The sequence below is a fragment of the Schistocerca cancellata genome, chromosome 3 (assembly GCF_023864275.1).
Source record: "Schistocerca cancellata isolate TAMUIC-IGC-003103 chromosome 3, iqSchCanc2.1, whole genome shotgun sequence".
Classification (NCBI taxonomy): Eukaryota; Metazoa; Arthropoda; class Insecta; order Orthoptera; family Acrididae; genus Schistocerca; species Schistocerca cancellata.
In genome coordinates this window covers 603,308,976-603,325,888 of record NC_064628.1, presented here as the reverse complement: position 1 = coordinate 603,325,888, position 16,913 = coordinate 603,308,976, and the positions used below count along the sequence as shown (strand labels likewise).

General features: G+C 41.6%; 1 protein-coding gene across 1 annotated transcript in view; it reads right to left on the bottom strand.

Moving 5' to 3' along the window:
• The window catches only part of LOC126176844 (uncharacterized), a 46,535-nt gene extending 30,639 nt beyond the window's left edge, over window positions 1–15,896 (bottom strand). Inside the window, exon 1 of the transcript XR_007535677.1 lies at window positions 15,703–15,896. The gene's annotated coding sequence lies outside the window, so the exon portion shown is untranslated. The remainder of the gene's footprint in view (window positions 1–15,702) is intronic.
• Between the last annotated feature and the right edge of the window lie 1,017 nt (window positions 15,897–16,913).

Sequence of the window (16,913 nt, the reverse complement as noted above, 5' to 3'; positions counted from 1 at the left end):
TTTGCCTTTCGCGAGCAAATGCTCTACCATCTGAGCTACCCAAGCACGACTCACGCCACGTCCTCACAGCTTCACTTCTGCCAGTATCTCGTCTCCTACCTTCCAAACTTTACAGAAGCTCTCCTGCGAACCTTGCAGAACTAGCACTCCTGAAAGAAAGGATATTGCGGAGACATGGCTTAGCCACACCCTGGGGGATGTTTCCACAATGAGATTTTCACTCTCCAGCGGAGTGCGCACTGATATGAAACAACAAGACGACTATTCACGTTAGTGTGTAGAATGTAAGAGTCATGCGACATACCATCTGACTTTCGGAAAAGCATCATCCATACAATTACGAAGACGGCAAGAGTTGACAAGTGCGAGAATTACCGCACGATCAGCTTAACAGCTCATGCATCCAAGTTGCTTACAAGATTAATATACAGAAGAGTGGAAAAGAAAATTGAGGATGCGCTAGATGACGATCAGTTCGGCTTTAGGAAAGGTAAAGGCACGAAAGAGGCAATACTGACGTAGAGGTTAATAATGGAAGCAAGACTAATGAAAAATCAAGACACGTTCATAGGATTTGTTGACCTGGAAAAAAGGTTCGACAATGTAAAATAGTGCAATATTTCTGAGGAACGTAGGGGTAAGTTATAGAGAGAGACGGGTCATATACAATATGTACGACAGCCAAGAGGGAATAATAAGAGTGGACAATCAAGAACGAAGTGCTCATATTTAAAAGGAAATAAGACAAAGATGTAGCCTATCACCCCTACTGTTCAATCTGTACATCAAGGAAGCAAGGTTGAAATAAAAGAAAGATTCGGGATGAAATTAAAATTCAATGTGAAAGGATATCAATGATAGGATTCGCTGATGACATTGCTATCCTGAGTGAAAGTGAAGTAGAATTACATGATCTGCTGAACGGAATGAACAGTCTGGTGAGTACAGAGTATGGATTGAGAGTAAATCGACGAAAGACGAAAGAAGTAGTAGAAATGAGAACAAGGAGAAACTTAACATCACGATTGATGGTCACGAAGTAGTTGAAGTTAAGGAATTCTGCTACCTAGGCAGTAAAATAACCAGTGACGGACGGAGCAAGGAGGATATCAAAAGCAGACTAGCAATGGCAAAAAGGGCTTTCCTGGCCAAACATAGTCCCTAATTTAAGGAAGAAATTCCAGAGAATATACACTCCTGGAAATTGAAATAAGAACACCGTGAATTCATTGTCCCAGGAAGGGGAAACTTTATTGACACATTCCTGGGGTCAGATACATCACATGATCACACTGACAGAACCACAGGCACATAGACACAGGCAACAGAGCATGCACTATGTCGGCACTAGTACAGTGTATATCCACCTTTCGCAGCAATGCAGGCTGCTATTCTCCCATGGAGACGATCGTAGAGATGCTGGATGTAGTCCTGTGGAACGGCTTGCCATGCCATTTCCACCTGGCGCCTCAGTTGGACCAGCGTTCGTGCTGGACGTGCAGACCGCGTGAGACGACGCTTCATCCAGTCCCAAACATGCTCAATGGGGGACAGATCCGGAGATCTTGCTGGCCAGGGTAGTTGACTTACACCTTCTAGAGCACGTTGGGTGGCACGGGATACATGCGAACGTGCATTGTCCTGTTGGAACAGCAAGTTCCCTTGCCGGTCTAGGAATGGTAGAACGATGGGTTCGATGACGGTTTGGATGTACCGTGCACTATTCAGTGTCCCCTCGACGATCACCAGTGGTGTACGGCCAGTGTAGGAGATCGCTCCCCACACCATGATGCCGGGTGTTGGCCCTGTGTGCCTCGGTCGTATGCAGTCCTGATTGTGGCGCTCACCTGCACGGCGCCAAACACGCATACGACCATCATTGGCACCAAGGCAGAAGCGACTCTCATCGCTGAAGACGACACGTCTCCATTCGTCCCTCCATTCACGCCTGTCGCGACACCACTGGAGGCGGGCTGCACGATGTTGGGGCGTGAGCGGAAGACGGCCTAACGGTGTGCGGGACCGTAGCCCAGCTTCATGGAGATGGTTGCGAATGGTCCTCGCCGATACCGCAGGAGCAACAGTGTCCCTAATTTGCTGGGAAGTGGCGGTGCGGTCCCCTACGGCACTGCGTAGGATCCTACGGTCTTGGCGTGCATCCGTGCGTCGCTGCGGTCCGGTCCCAGGTCGACGGGCACGTGCACCTTCCGCCGACCACTGGCGACAACATCGATGTACTGTGGAGACCTCACGCCCCACGTGTTGAGCAATTCGGCGGTACGTCTACCCGGCCTCCCGCATGCCCACTATACGCCCTCGCTCAAAGTCCGTCAACTGCACATACGGTTCACGTCCACGCTGTCGCGGCATGCTACCAGTGGTAAAGACTGCGATGGAGCTCCGTATGCCACGGCAAACTGGCTGACACTGACGGCGGCGGTGCACAAATGCTGCGCAGCTAGCGCCATTCGACGGCCAACACCGCGGCTCCTGGTGTGTCCGCTGTGCCGTGCGTGTAATCATTGCTTGTACAGCCCTCTCGCAGTGTCCGGAGCAAGTATGGTGGGTCTGACACACCGGTGTCAATGTGTTCTTTTTTCCATTTCCAGGAGTGTACGTTTGGGGACCAACATTGTATGGAAGTGAAACATGGACTGTGGGAACACCGGAACAGAAGACAATCAAAGCATTTAAGATGTGGTACTAGAGATGAATTCATGGCGGGCCGTATGAAACCAGTCAGATGACCAGAAAAAAAAGTGACAAAACCTGACGTTGCTGTTAAAATAATTACAATACCTTTCCTAAATTTTTCACACGCACAGACATACACACATACACACACACACAGATACGTAAGCATGCAAACGACCACGGGAGCGAGGAAAGAATTAACACTTTAAATAAGAATTATTACAGATGTTGAAAGATTGACGCCTTTTTCTTTTTTTGTTTCTTCAGACGGGAGGCTCCATGTAGCAGAAATCTCTATGAAATATACATCCACACCTACATTACGGTGTGCAACACAGAGTACTTCCAGTACTGTTATTTCGCCTGTCTTATTCATAAACTGTGAGAGGCTATACGACTGTCCATAAACTAGCGTATTAGCTTTAAGGCCTCTAATTCTCGTCCCAGTCATGAGTCGGATGTGGAAAGGGCCAACATGTTAAACCACTTTTCATTGGACGTATGATGTCGGAATTTAAATAGCAAACCTTTGTATGATGCACAATGCCCCTCTTGTATCCTCTGCCATTCTAATTTGTTGACCATCTCCGTAAATCTTTCGTATGTCCATCCTTTTAGCAGGAGGCCTCTGGGACGACGGCCGTTTACTATCGTTACAAAAAATAAAAACCCTTACAGCCGTCCTTATGATTTTATTTTATTTTGTCGTTACCAGTTTCAACGCTTCATTGCGTCATCTTCAGGCTGTTTTGACGAGATACAGTTTGATATGATCCCCACGCATAACTCATCAATTGCCAGCATCACTGGATATACAGATAATGTGTCAGCACTCCAACCATCACCCACCAACTCAGTCCCATGCCGGGGCTGAGCTTCCAGCATTAGAGACAGCACTGCTTCGTTGAGAGAGCTATTGTTACAGAAATTGTTTGACGTTATTGCTCTTTGTCTTTATCCTAAGTACATTGCACCACTGAAATGCAGTTCTGAAAGGTAAGTGAAAATCCGTTTCGAAGTTGCCGCAGACTTCTTCATTAAACGGAAAAAAAATTTCAGTCACTAATTTCTTTTGACGGAGGAAATGGTGGAAGTAGTAGGATTCGTAAACTTCCGAATAAGATGTATCTTCGGACACATCATACGGCATGTCCCATAGTTTGGCCATTGTCTAAGAGGCTTTTATTGACCATGAAAATTAATTTTCCTTCTTTTATTCCAGGCGTGCTGACGCATAAATATGAGACCTGTTGGGCTTGCAGACATGCGTATCGTAATCTGTTACCGTTTTACCCTTTACAAGGCAGTCAACAAGAATAAAAATTTTAAGGTCGCTGAGAACAGTAGTGTAACCTTTCCGATAAATGAATTTTCAGCAACTATGCATGCAAGAGCTCCAATGCACTAGAAAAACAGCCAAGCATTTCGAAAATATACGTTTCTTAAACCTTGCCCATGGTTTCGTTGGTTTTAAAACCATCTTCTTCAGAAGATGTAGGACGTAAAATCACATTATCTGTAGTCAAAGTGAGAGTCGTTGACTCTGTGTAGTACACATCATGCACTTAATCACCATGTAAATACATAATGAGTAGTAGCCGTCTGCTGTAGGGCTCTGTGTTACAACCTTTAAAAATTTTAACTTCGTCGTCCCCTCTCCGCCTTTCACTTTCTGCCTCTTACTCAGTTTTTCTTTCTTTTCTTTTCTTTATTATTCGATACCACTGACTTCCACCATCTGTTTCGATCCCTATAACGATTTTAGCCTGAAGTGATGGACCACAGTAACTAATTCACCAGTGAAACCCACGGGATGAGCTGCTGGAGCATATCAAATACCAGTCCAGTGAACATAGGTGGGCATACGCTGTTAAACGCAATGGAAATATAGGTGTTAAAGGTGCACAGGCCTTACAATAAATAAAAGTCTTACAATAAGACTTACAATATTAAGTCTTCCAATAAATAAAATCAGCAGCCAGGCGTCCAAATAATTCCATTCTGTTCTACTCTAAATAGCGACATTACCTGTTTTAAGCCGAAACTCATCAGACGGCTGTTAATACTTAAAATTACATAAAGCTTATGCTGTGCGAACACATGCGATAACGGCTGATTTTCGTTGTGGCGAAAATTCATTAGGTAGTGGAGTGCTATAATTGGATCTAAGTATATATCCGAAAACGTAAACAACTTTCTAAGATGTGCACGCCTTTTCTCCGCGTACGTAAGATAAAATTGAAACATTTCGTATCTTATAGTGTTTCCTACGCAGTTGTAATTTGTTGTTAGGTACAGTTACCGTGAAGTACGTCTACTTTCGGCATCTTTTGTAGTAGGACAGCACTTCCACAAAGAACACCAGTCACAAGGACCATCTGCCAATATAACACGCATAACACAAGCTATATGTACAGTCGTGCTCAAAAGAATCCGAACGACCTGAATTGAATTTCGCCTGATACGCATGCAACCCACACAACGCAGCTGTCTAGCACGTCCTCTAACCGCTCCTTGGTACAGTCGTTTGACTATTGAAAATGGTTCCAACAAGTCACCACTAGAAAACACTGCTCTGTATCGCAATAACTCAAGATGTAAAGTAATACCACGATACTCCAAATATCAGGGAACACCTTATCACAGATAAGACTGTCCTTAAGGCTTGTAAGCTCACACTTATTACAATAAATGACATACCTGAAACTTTACCACTCTCATTATTACGTCAGATAGGTAATGCACGTAGTAAGTTCGTCGTATTCATGATTTACTCTTGGAAGTAACATACCGTACTTATTATTCAACACAAAATGACATTAAAAATTTAAGTTATTCACGAGCAGCTAGTTGAGAAGATGTATGAACTTAAAATGTCACGACGAACCGTCTCGTTCTGCATATGGATTCATACCCAGGTCATGCAAACTAAGATTTCGTGACTGACGGAAACTAACAGTCATTCCTGACTAGGCATACAGAGAGTGATATACCTTGATTTTAGACAGTATCAGCGAATATCAACTTTAAATTACGTAACGTAAACATTTTTAACGGACGCGAGTTCCTACCCAGCAACTATTGTCCCTGTTAACGAACTACGAGAGATGTTAAATATTGTTTCTTCACAAGTAACTTACTTGTAATGCCGTGAGGTAAAGCTTTGTGTTGGACAGGGATTCGAACCCAGAACCTAATCGGACTGTTATCGAAGCATAATCGAGACGAAACATTAATTTTTTCCTTCCCACGACTCCAACCCGACACCTATCGCTCCTATATTCTAGAGAAAACGAACGTTAAATATGGGCTTGCTACACCAGCAGCGACATGTGAGCATGTTTGAACTAGAAATAATACGACGAAGAGTTCAGTGCTGACTGGAAATGGAACCCCACACATATCGTTGTTGACTTCACACAAAGAGACGTCAGCTACCGAATTTTTCTCCACCAGGAGCTCGGAATAACATCCTTGAACTTACAGTGATCTCTCAAATAGTTCTGTGTCTCACTGAGAGTCAAAAACGTCAGATATCGTTAGTGTTGACAACGAATGAAAATGCATTAAAGATCAAAATTATTATCCACCAGCAGATAGGTGCTCTCATGCTAGAGCCTGATGATACATAATGAACACTTCAGTGCCGGGCCAGAATTCGAACCCATTCACGCGCAATTTGTGGACATGTTGAGGAATCTGCAGTTTTGAACAAACAACAAATTGTAGTCGAGCTGTATTGTCGCGAAGGGATCAAATTCCGCGTTACGGGCGGTCTGAGTTGCATTCCAAGCTCAGAACCAATTTTATCGACATACAGAAGCTCAAATAAAAGATGGAATAAGTGTCCTGAGACCCTACATAGTGTTTGTTTCGTCACTAGAAGTAAATAACTAGTATAAGGAAGGTTACTGGTGATAGAGTTCCCACATTTCGCCACTCCTGACTGTATTGTGGTTCAGCGTAACGTCTACTTGGTAGAGAAGGAATATCACGTTTAATTTGAATTTCATACCACAATGCCATTATACTTTCTTCACTTGGCGTAGCCAGAAGAGAACATAATCTGTCTCTCCCTATTACGAATAATCGGCAGAAGCTGGAATCGAACCTGGACCACCATCATAGGAGCCTATCATCAGTCCAACAGACCACCAAATGTTGTTCTCTCAGACTTATTTTTGTATCATAACACCGTTGTGGCACACTCGATGAGAATCTGACACACAGGCTCCCCGTGGTGGTTTGCAGCATGTTCAGTACATTCATTTACTTGGTTGACCGAATCGCCATGAACTAGCTGCCCCGGCGACCCAGTGCATACATTCGACTCTATTTTGTAATCACCGAAATAAAATCACGTAACTGCCATCTACACAGAACTGCCAACAGTTCAGGATGCAGAAATTTAAGTAGGAAGAATTCCTTTCCATTTGTTGAAAACGTCGTGCAGTGCAAAAGAAAAGCTGTAACTGACTGTCTCTCAGAAGTCTAGATCCGGCCATATGCATTATCTCACTGCACCGTGGAATGCAGAAGTTCTGGAGGAACTGTTCTTGACTTCTGGAGACGCTGTAGCTACATGACAGGTACTAACGTAACGGTAAGCGTCGCGCGCTGTAGATAAGACGTCGCGAGTTTTATTACATTCGCTGCTACATTTTTAAAACGCAATTCTGCTATCTTCTGAAGTTATCAATTTAATAGAACTTTGAACATAATTCCCTTCACTTCTCAACCCAAAATAGCCGCATGAGGAAAAAGGGCTAACTTCTGCAACATTTTGTTCTTTTCAGGTTTAATAGACGGCCAGGCAGCAGATGCATCTCGAAGATTTTTTATTATGTATTGGGCGAGCGCATAGTGCCAAAATAGTCAGAAAAGTACTTTCTAAATTAGCTGTCATCTGGCAGTGGCATTTTATTCTTCTTCAAACCTTGTTTGACTGCTTTAACTCAGAACAAGTTTTCTACATGCATGTAACCAATAACCTGCATGTGCATTGTCAGACTGTTGTAGATAACATCAGAGAATTCGCATATATCGTTGACAACTAATTTCCCTCTCATGTTTAGTATTGTTTTAACAACACTAAAAGAAGCCTTACGAAGCTTGTGCACTTTATTATAAGAAATGAAATAAAACTACCCACGATAACCTTACGACGAAAGTCTTTTTTAATAAAACTGAGTATCTGTACACAAGCGTGCTTCTAGCGGCGCGAATTTGTAAAATACTACTCACTTAGATTTCGATTGGGTCTGCGTTTAATTGGTATGCTGCGTCATACGCAACAGGTATGCAAATGTGGCATTTCATAAACAAAGTTAAGTATTCCTAGAAATCCAAAATTTGCTTCTCAGCAGCGGAAAGAAGCGTTACCTGTTGTGCAGCACTGTAAGTTTTTCACCATTGCACTATGAGCTGAAATTATTTTCTTGCGATTTCCTTATCGATGTTTGATCTGACTTCATATAGCTCTTTCACAGAAGGGATAAAAACGTCACAGTCAGCGAGACTGGAACAGCGAACCATAACAGACGCTATTTCACAGGTCAGCACGTCCCCAGAGACCTAGCGAAGAGGTATGTATTCTGCCTTCCTCTTACAAGGCCAATAGTGACTAGAACTCGTAAACCGCTATTTAAAGGACGATATTAGTTGCCATTTCCTGGTGCAACGGCTTTCCAGGGCTGAAAACCGCAAATTTACAATCTTTTGCTACACCTCAAGCGATAAAAACTCAGGTTATTCAATGTATAAGACATGAAATGCCAAGTGAACTTTGAGGCTTAATTCCATGCACACCAGGAAGTAACCTGTCGATCACAGGGTTGCCAAACATACCTTGCCTTGTTGCCAAATCTCAGTTACAGTACCAGCAGGAAGAAGCCGAACTGATGTGATCCTACAGCGGGCTGGGAAGTGACCACAACTGGCGTCTCAAAGACGCAGCAGCTACGACCTGGAATACGTACGGCGTCTGATTCGCATTTCTGTAACTAGGTTCAGTGACGGGAGCGTAGTTACTAATAATACCCAGAACTGACTGCAAACTAAGCATCATAAATCAGTAGCTCTCGTAGTTGTTTTTATATTTCTTTCGTAGCTGTACTCAAAACTAAGAAACTCATTCGCGGACGTTTTCGTGCCTCGCTGATATTCGAGCACACCAAACAAATAAAAATAAAAAAAGAAAGTGTGTGCTTGTGTGTGTGTGTGAGAGAGAGAGAAGAGAGAGAGAGAGAGAAAGAGAGAGAGAGAGAGAGAGAGAAAGAGAGAGAGAGAGAGAGAGAGAGAGAGATAAAAATAGAAAAGAGTGAGAGAGAGAGAGAGAGTAAAAATTGTAAAGAAATTGAATACCGGTATGTAAGCTAATCTTTCATTAAAATGACACATTCCACATCATTACGAAATGTCGTGTTCATGATCTATGTAACAAGTATTAATCTAATCTAATCTAATCTAATCATATTGCTGACTAGCTGTGAAGAGTCATGAATTACCGAAATTTTCGCCAATGTCAGTAACCAAATTTAAACTTGTAAATAAAAGACGACAGTTTTTGTAATAAACCGAGACTCCTATCAACACTCTTTCCTCACTGTTAACTAACCACGAAAGATATCTGATATACCTCCATTCACCAGTAACAAAGTGTATATGCATTTAAAGATGAAGTGCATGATGTGAAGTTCTGTGACAGAGATACGAGCCCAACACGTAATCGGATTGTTAACTAAGTAAAATCATATGTTACGTATCGGTTTTTCTTACCAGCTGCTAGGTGTTTGAATCACTGGCAAACAGTCTTCGCTACATTAGGTTACTTAAACTGGTGTCACTCTGAGCCAGAATTTATGGTCAGCGACTAAGTGTAAGGACAATGAGTCGGATGCGGGTTTTGCAACTGTGAAATACTTTCCTACTTTATATAAGCGAAATACCTCCCCCCCATGAACCATGGACCTTGCCGTTGGTGGGGAGGCTTGCGTGCCTCAGCGATTCAGATAGCCGTACCGTAGGTGCAACCACAACAGAGGGGTATTTGTTGAGAGACCAGACAAACATGTGGTTCCTGAGGAGGGGCAACAGATTTTCAGTAGTTGCAAGCGCAACAGTCTGGATGATTGACTGATCTGGCCTTGTAACACTAACCAAAACGGCCTTGCTGTTCTGGTACTGCGAACGGCTGAAAGCAAGGGGAAACTACGGTCGTATTTTTTTTTCCCGAGGGCATACAGCTTTACTGTATGGTTAAATGATGATGGCGTCCTCTTGGGTAAAATATTCTGGAGGTAAAATAGTCCCCCATTTGGATCTCCGGGCGGGGACTACTCAAGAGGATGTCGTTATCCGGAGAAAGAAAACTAGCGTTCCATGGATCGGAGCGTGGAATGTCAGATCCCTTAATCGGGCAGGTAGGTTAGAGATTTTAAAAAGGGAAATGGATAGGTTAAAGTTAGATATAGTGGGAATTAGTGAAGTTAAGTGGAAGGAGGAACAAGACTTCTGGTCAGGTGACTACAGGATCATAAACACAAAATCAAATAGGGGTAATGCTGGAGTAGGTTTAATAATGAATAGGAAAATAGGAATGCGGGTAAGCTACTACAAACAGCATAGTGAACGCATTATTGTGGCCAAGATAGATACGAAGCCGACACATACTACAGTAGTACAAGTTTATATGCCAACTTGCTCTGCAGATGACGAAGAAATTGAAGAAATGTATGACGAAATAAAAGAAATTATTCAGATAGTGAAGGGAGAAGAAAATTTAATAGTACTGGGTGACTGGAATTCGGCAGTAGGAAAAGGGAAAGAAGGAAACATAGTAGGTGAATATGGATTGGGGGTAAGAAATGAAAGAGGACGCCGCCTGGTAGAATTTTGCACGGAGCATAACTTAACCATAGCTAACACTTGGTTCAAGAATCATGAAAGAAGGTTGTATACGACATGGAAGTAGCCTGGGGATACTAACAGGTTTCAGATAGATTATATAATGGTAAGACAGAGACTTAGGAACCAGGTTTTAAATTGTAAGACATTTCCAGGGGCAGATGTGGATTCTGACCTCAATCTGTAGATTAAAACTGAAGAAACTGCAAAAAGGTGGCAATTTAAGGCAATGGGACCTGGATAAACTGACTAAACGAGAGGTTGTACAAAGCTTCAGGGAGAGCATAAGGGAACAACTGACAGGAATGGGGGAAAGAAATACAGTAGAAGAAGAATGGTAGCTTTGAGGGATGAAGTAGTGAAGGCAGCAAAGGATTAAGTAGGTAAAAAGACGAGGGCTAGTAGAAATCCTTGGGTGACAGAAGAAATACTGAATTTAATTGATGAAAGGAGAAAATATAAAAATGTAGTAAATGAAGCAGGCAAAAAGGAATACAAACGTCTCAGAAATGAGATCGACAGGAAGTGCAAAATGGCTAAGCAGGGATGGCTAGAGGACAAATTTAAGGATGTAGAGGCTTATCTCACTAATGGTAAGATAGATACAGCCTACAGGAAAATTAAAGAGACCTTCAGAGAAAAGAGAACCACTTGCATGAATATCAAAAGCTCAGATAGAAACCCAGTTCTAAGCAAAGAAGGGAAAGCAGAAAGGTGGAAGGAGTATATAGAGGGTCTATACAAGGGCGATGTACTTGAGGACAATATTATGGAAATGGAAGAGAATGTAGATGCAGATGAAGTGGGAGATATAATACTGCGTGAAGAGTTTGGCAGAGCACTGAAAGACCTGAGTCGAAACAAGGCCCCGGGAGTAGACAACATTCCATTAGAACTACTGACAGCCTTGGGAGAGCCAGTCCTGACGAAACTCTACCATCTGGTGAGCAAGATGTATGAAACAGGCGAAATACACTCAGACTTCAAGAAGATTATAATAATTCAAATTCCAAAGAAATCAGGTGTTGAAAAATGTGAAAATTAGCGAACTATCAGTTTAATAAGTCACGGCTGAAAATACTAACGCGGCTTCTTAACAGACGAATGGAAAAACTAGTAGAAGCCGACCTCGGGGAAGATCAGTTTGGATTCCGTAGAAATGTTAAGAAACGTGAGGCAATACTGACCCTACGACTTATCTTAGAAGCTAGATTAAGGAAAGGCAAACCAAAGTTTCTAGCATTTGTAGACTTAGAGAAAGCTTTTGACAATGTTGACTGGAATATGCTCTTTCAAATTCTGAAGGTGGCATGGGTAAAATACAGCGAGCGAAAGGCTATTTACAATTTGTACAGAAACCAGATGGCAGTTATAAGAGTGGAGGGGCATGAAAGGGAAGCAGTGGTTGGGAAGGGAGTCAGACAGGGCTGTAGTCTCTCCCCGATGTTATTCAATCTGTATATTGAGCAAGCAGTGAAGGAAACAAAAGAAAAATTCGGAGTAGGTATTAAAATCCATGGAGAAATAAAAACTTTGAGTTTCGCCGATGACATTGTAATTCTGTCAGAGACAGCAAAGGACTTGGAAGAGCAGTTGAATGGAATGGATAGTGTCTTGAAAGGAGGGTATAAGATGAACATCAACAAAAGCAAAACGAGGATAATGGAATGTAGTCGAAATAAGTCGGGTGATGCTGAGAGAATTAGATTAGGAAATGAGACACTTAAAGTAGTAAAGGAGTTTTGCTATTTGGGGAGCAAAATAACTGATGATGGTCGAAGTAGAGAGGATATAAAATGTAGACTGGCAATGGCAAGGAAAGCGTTTCTGAAGAAGAGAAATTTGCTAACATCGAGTATAGATTTAAGTGTCAGGAAGTCATTTCTGTAAGTATTTGTATGGAGTGTAGCCATGTTTGGAAGTGAAACATGGACGGTAAATAGTTTGGACAAGAAGAGAATAGAAGCTTTTGAAATGTGGTGCTACAGATGAATGCTGAAGATTAGTTGGGTAGATCACATAACTAATGAGGATGTATTGAATAGGATTGGGGAGAAGAGAAGCTTGTGGCACAACTTGACTAGAAGAAGAGATCGGTTGGTAGGACATGTTCTGAGGCATCAAGGGATCACCAGTTTAGTATTGGAGGGGAGCGTGGAGGGTAAAAATCGTAGAGGGAGACCAATAGATGAATACACTAAGCTGATTCAGAAGGATGTAGGTTGCAGTAGGTACTGGGAGATGAAGAAGCTTGCACAGGATAGAGTAACATGGAGAGCTGCATCAAACCAGTCTCAGGACTGAAGACCACAACAAAAACAACAACATAAGCGAATATTAAATGTAAACTAATATTCCGAAAATTTTGAACTTGGGTAGCTTAGAATGAAAATCTTTCTGTCTATTACAAAGGAAAACAATTGATTTTCTAAAACATTCTCTGTCATACTCAACTTGTAACAGGTCACGTCGACCAAATCATATGGAAGAACTGACAGCGACGTATATGAGAAGGCAGTAGGATCTCTTGGCTTTTGGTTTGGCAATATTCGAAAGCCATTTCTAGGCACTAGTAAATGAAGAAAGGCAGCGCGTTTTTGTTATCAAGTAACGTCTTCATCAACTACTTTAGTTTTAATGTAATCTACGAGTAATTGCTGATGTTTGATATTAACATGAAAATGATTCCGTAGACAGGGAAAGAACCTCTTCTTGGGAAACTACTTCTATAATGACCAACAGGCCTTAAATGATCTTCAAGCACATGTGTTGCAGCAGCGGTATGAAGGAAATGATAGTAATAATCGAATTATCCGGTAACTTCACACTTCACAGTGGATTTTCTCGAACTAAGAAATTTCCTGAATTAGTGAAAATTTCAAAATGGCTTCACATCCAGGCTAGGTTGCCTAGAAGAGTCTTTACATCCTGCTGACATGAGAATAGCACGATCTCCGCTTCAGAAGCTTGCTTGTTCTTAACCATTTAATAGACCCAAATACTGGGGTTGGGAAATGTGGCCACAATGGTCTGGTGGAACGAACTATCACAAGTGCAATGCGTGGATTCAGACATTTACTTTCCAGAGGCAGAAACAGATTTACTTTACCTCTGGTAACCTCAAGAGAAAGATGTTATAATCCAGAATCCGCATTAAACATCACGTTCCTTCATTCCCAACTGGGCACAGCCGGTTTACATTGCGAAATGACACAGGTGGAGGTCATGGTAAACATAAATACTGTCGCCAGTAAGCTTACTTACATTAGAAAATTTTATTTTATTTTATGAACCGATAGCCATTTAAAGGAACAGGGGTCTTATTTTACTTGTACTTGATTGAACTAGAGACGTTGAAAAATTTGGTGCTGGAATGTGATTCGAATTCGAATCTCCTCTTTCGAGGATCTGAATCTCTCGGAACAGTATAGTTCGATCATTTCGTTCCTTTTTCCAAGACTGCAATCTTCTCTAGGTCTCCTCCAAAGGTAAGTATGTGGGTCCGATTCCTGTTCCAGTAAAAAAAAATTCATAATTTGATTTCAAGCCCTATCACGTGCACACCGGCCTGCTAGTGAAAATTAATGTGAATTTTTAATGTCTGTTCATGTGTTGAAACAATTTCTTGTCAAACACGCATACATCTTACTGTTGGTGGGTAAGTAATTGATACTTAAGCTATATTCGTGAACGATAAAGAAGAACGATAGGAGTGCGGTTCGATTGTCGCTCAGGCACAAAAATTTGTATCCTTATTTTAGATATTTCCGTCACAGTGCTTCACATCATGCACTTCATCTTTAAATGCATACACACTTTGTTACTGGTGAATGGAGGTATATCAGACATCTTTCGTGGTTAGTTAACAGTGATGAAAGGGTCTTGATAGGAGTCCCGGTTTATGACAAAAACTGTCGTCTTTTATTTTCAAGTTTAAGTTTGGTTACTGACATTGGCGAAAATTTCGGTAATTCATGTCTCTTCACAGCTAGTCAGCAATATGATTAGATTATATTAGATTAATACTTGTTACATAGATCATGAACACGACATTTCGTAATGATGTGGAATGTGTCATTTTAATGAAAGATTAGCTTGCATGCATCAGGTTGCATGCGTATCAGGCGAAATGCAATTCAGGTCGTTCGAATACTTTCGAGCATGACTGTACTTTACACAGTTAATAGCTGTTTGCTGATTAACGCGCTCGAAGGCTGTAACGGAAGTATATGATCTTAATAAAAAGTGTTAGTAGCATTAGCTGATTGCTGTTTGCAGTGTAATGTAAGAATCAACCTGTATTTTCACAAATTCACGGTCTCATCACGTCGATTTTCAACAACATGGTGTTAAAGTGTTAAAGATGCATTTCAATTTGTTATTTTCCGGGAAACCAGCACTGTACGTAGCCATGATAACTTATCAGTGGTCACTGGTTAATGAAATTGAACCTTCTAATTGATGTTTGTAACATGTAGTAGGATAATGGTATACGTAACAAGTGCAAATGTTCAATTGCAAAATGTTCAACTTAGACAAGAAACCGCTGAAGATGTGGATGATTTTCTATTTCAGACTAAGGTTGGTACAGAAGGAAGGCAGAAGGAAAACATGATAAATGCACTTTTTATTATAAGAGATACCTTCAAGTGTCCAAAATGATAAACCGCGGGACAAGAAAAACGACTCAATAAAGCTATTCATGGAGCACAGGTTAGCTTGGATGCAGAACGTGAACGATGGGAGAGACATAAATGTAAGATTTCGAAGTATCTGAAATGTGGCGTTACATGGGGCTATTGAAGATCAGATGAATTTGTTGAGTAAGGAATTAAGACTCCTCAGAGAAATACATACAAATTTTGGAAACATAAACGTGTTACGATATGAGTCGTTGCTGAAAACTTTATTTGAAGGGAAAGTGGGTAGAAATAATAGCAGAAAAGGTGTAGATATGAATTTATGATTCAAACGTTTGTCGTTATTGGAAGCAGTAGTTAAACAAAAATACGTAACGTAGTTGGCAAGCGAACAGAAAACAACATAGCCAATTGTTATGGGGTATGTTTTAATCATCGTTACCTATTGAAGTATATCACTTACCAGTTACGTTGAGCACCGGTGAACATACATTATTGACCAACGTCCAGCCATCCCTACAGCGTTCCGGCAAATCAATGGAGGAGGATACGGGCGTCGTTTCGGATGGTATTTCAGCTGTGGTCTGACATAAACAGAATATGGCAGCGACTATTGCGATGCTGACGACCAGCAGACAGCGACTGCTCGCCATGACTGTCTCGCACGGACTGACCGTGAGATTCCGAAATTACCTACGTCAACCATTAGCGCTGTACCGGTTTCCTCACGCGTTTCGTAACACCTACGTTGGCTCGAGGTGCTATTGTGCTAACGTGCACGTTTTTATAAGGTCTCTACCGTGGCCAGTACTGTAGTCTTTGAAATCCCATATCATCTAACATTAATGTATACTATGATAGATGGAATACTATGTAAAATACTAAATTTCATTCAAGAGAGGTGACAGTAAAATATCAATCCGGACACTGTACTATAGGTTACACACGTTTTAGGTGAATCAGACAAATCATCCCCGATGAAAACTGTTTTCTTCAATATTTGCACCATAATCTCTGTTCACCATTATTGATCAGAAAAAACTTATTGCCCCGTTCCTAAGAACAAAGATAAAGACAGATATTAAGCTCCACCCTTACTTCAAAATCAGTCAGTATTGAGGGGCGTTGAAACTAATCATTTTACGAGTTACCACAGCGTTGAGATAAGCTCATTTCCATGCCCAACTTATGAATTATTGGTACTGGAGTCCAGCTAACATCTCAAACGAAGATCATCTACAGAGAATTTTCATCAGCGCGATGCATTAATAATGGCAGGGAACAACCACTTTCCTGTTCTTCAACAACTAATTCGCTGGAGACAGAAGTTAATATCGATCGGAACGTGTATTACCTCGTGGCTAATTTGGCAGACAAAAAGTTCACAATCACAACATCAGATCACCTTGTTCAGTTGCTATACAGAGTAATCGGAAACAGAGCGTTGCAGGGTAGGTTGTGCTTTGAAATAATTGTTCAGAAAAAAAATTCGATACATTACGCCGTTTACGTGTGAATTACCATTAAAGTTGTTCAATGAGGCCGTTGCACGCGCAAATTCAATTAGTTCGCCAGAGAGAGCGTCGCCAAACATGTTGTTCGTTTTGTTTCCTAAAACCGAACAAGAGAGCAGTTCAAAAATTAGGGACGGGAAGATAGTAAGGATCGAACCCC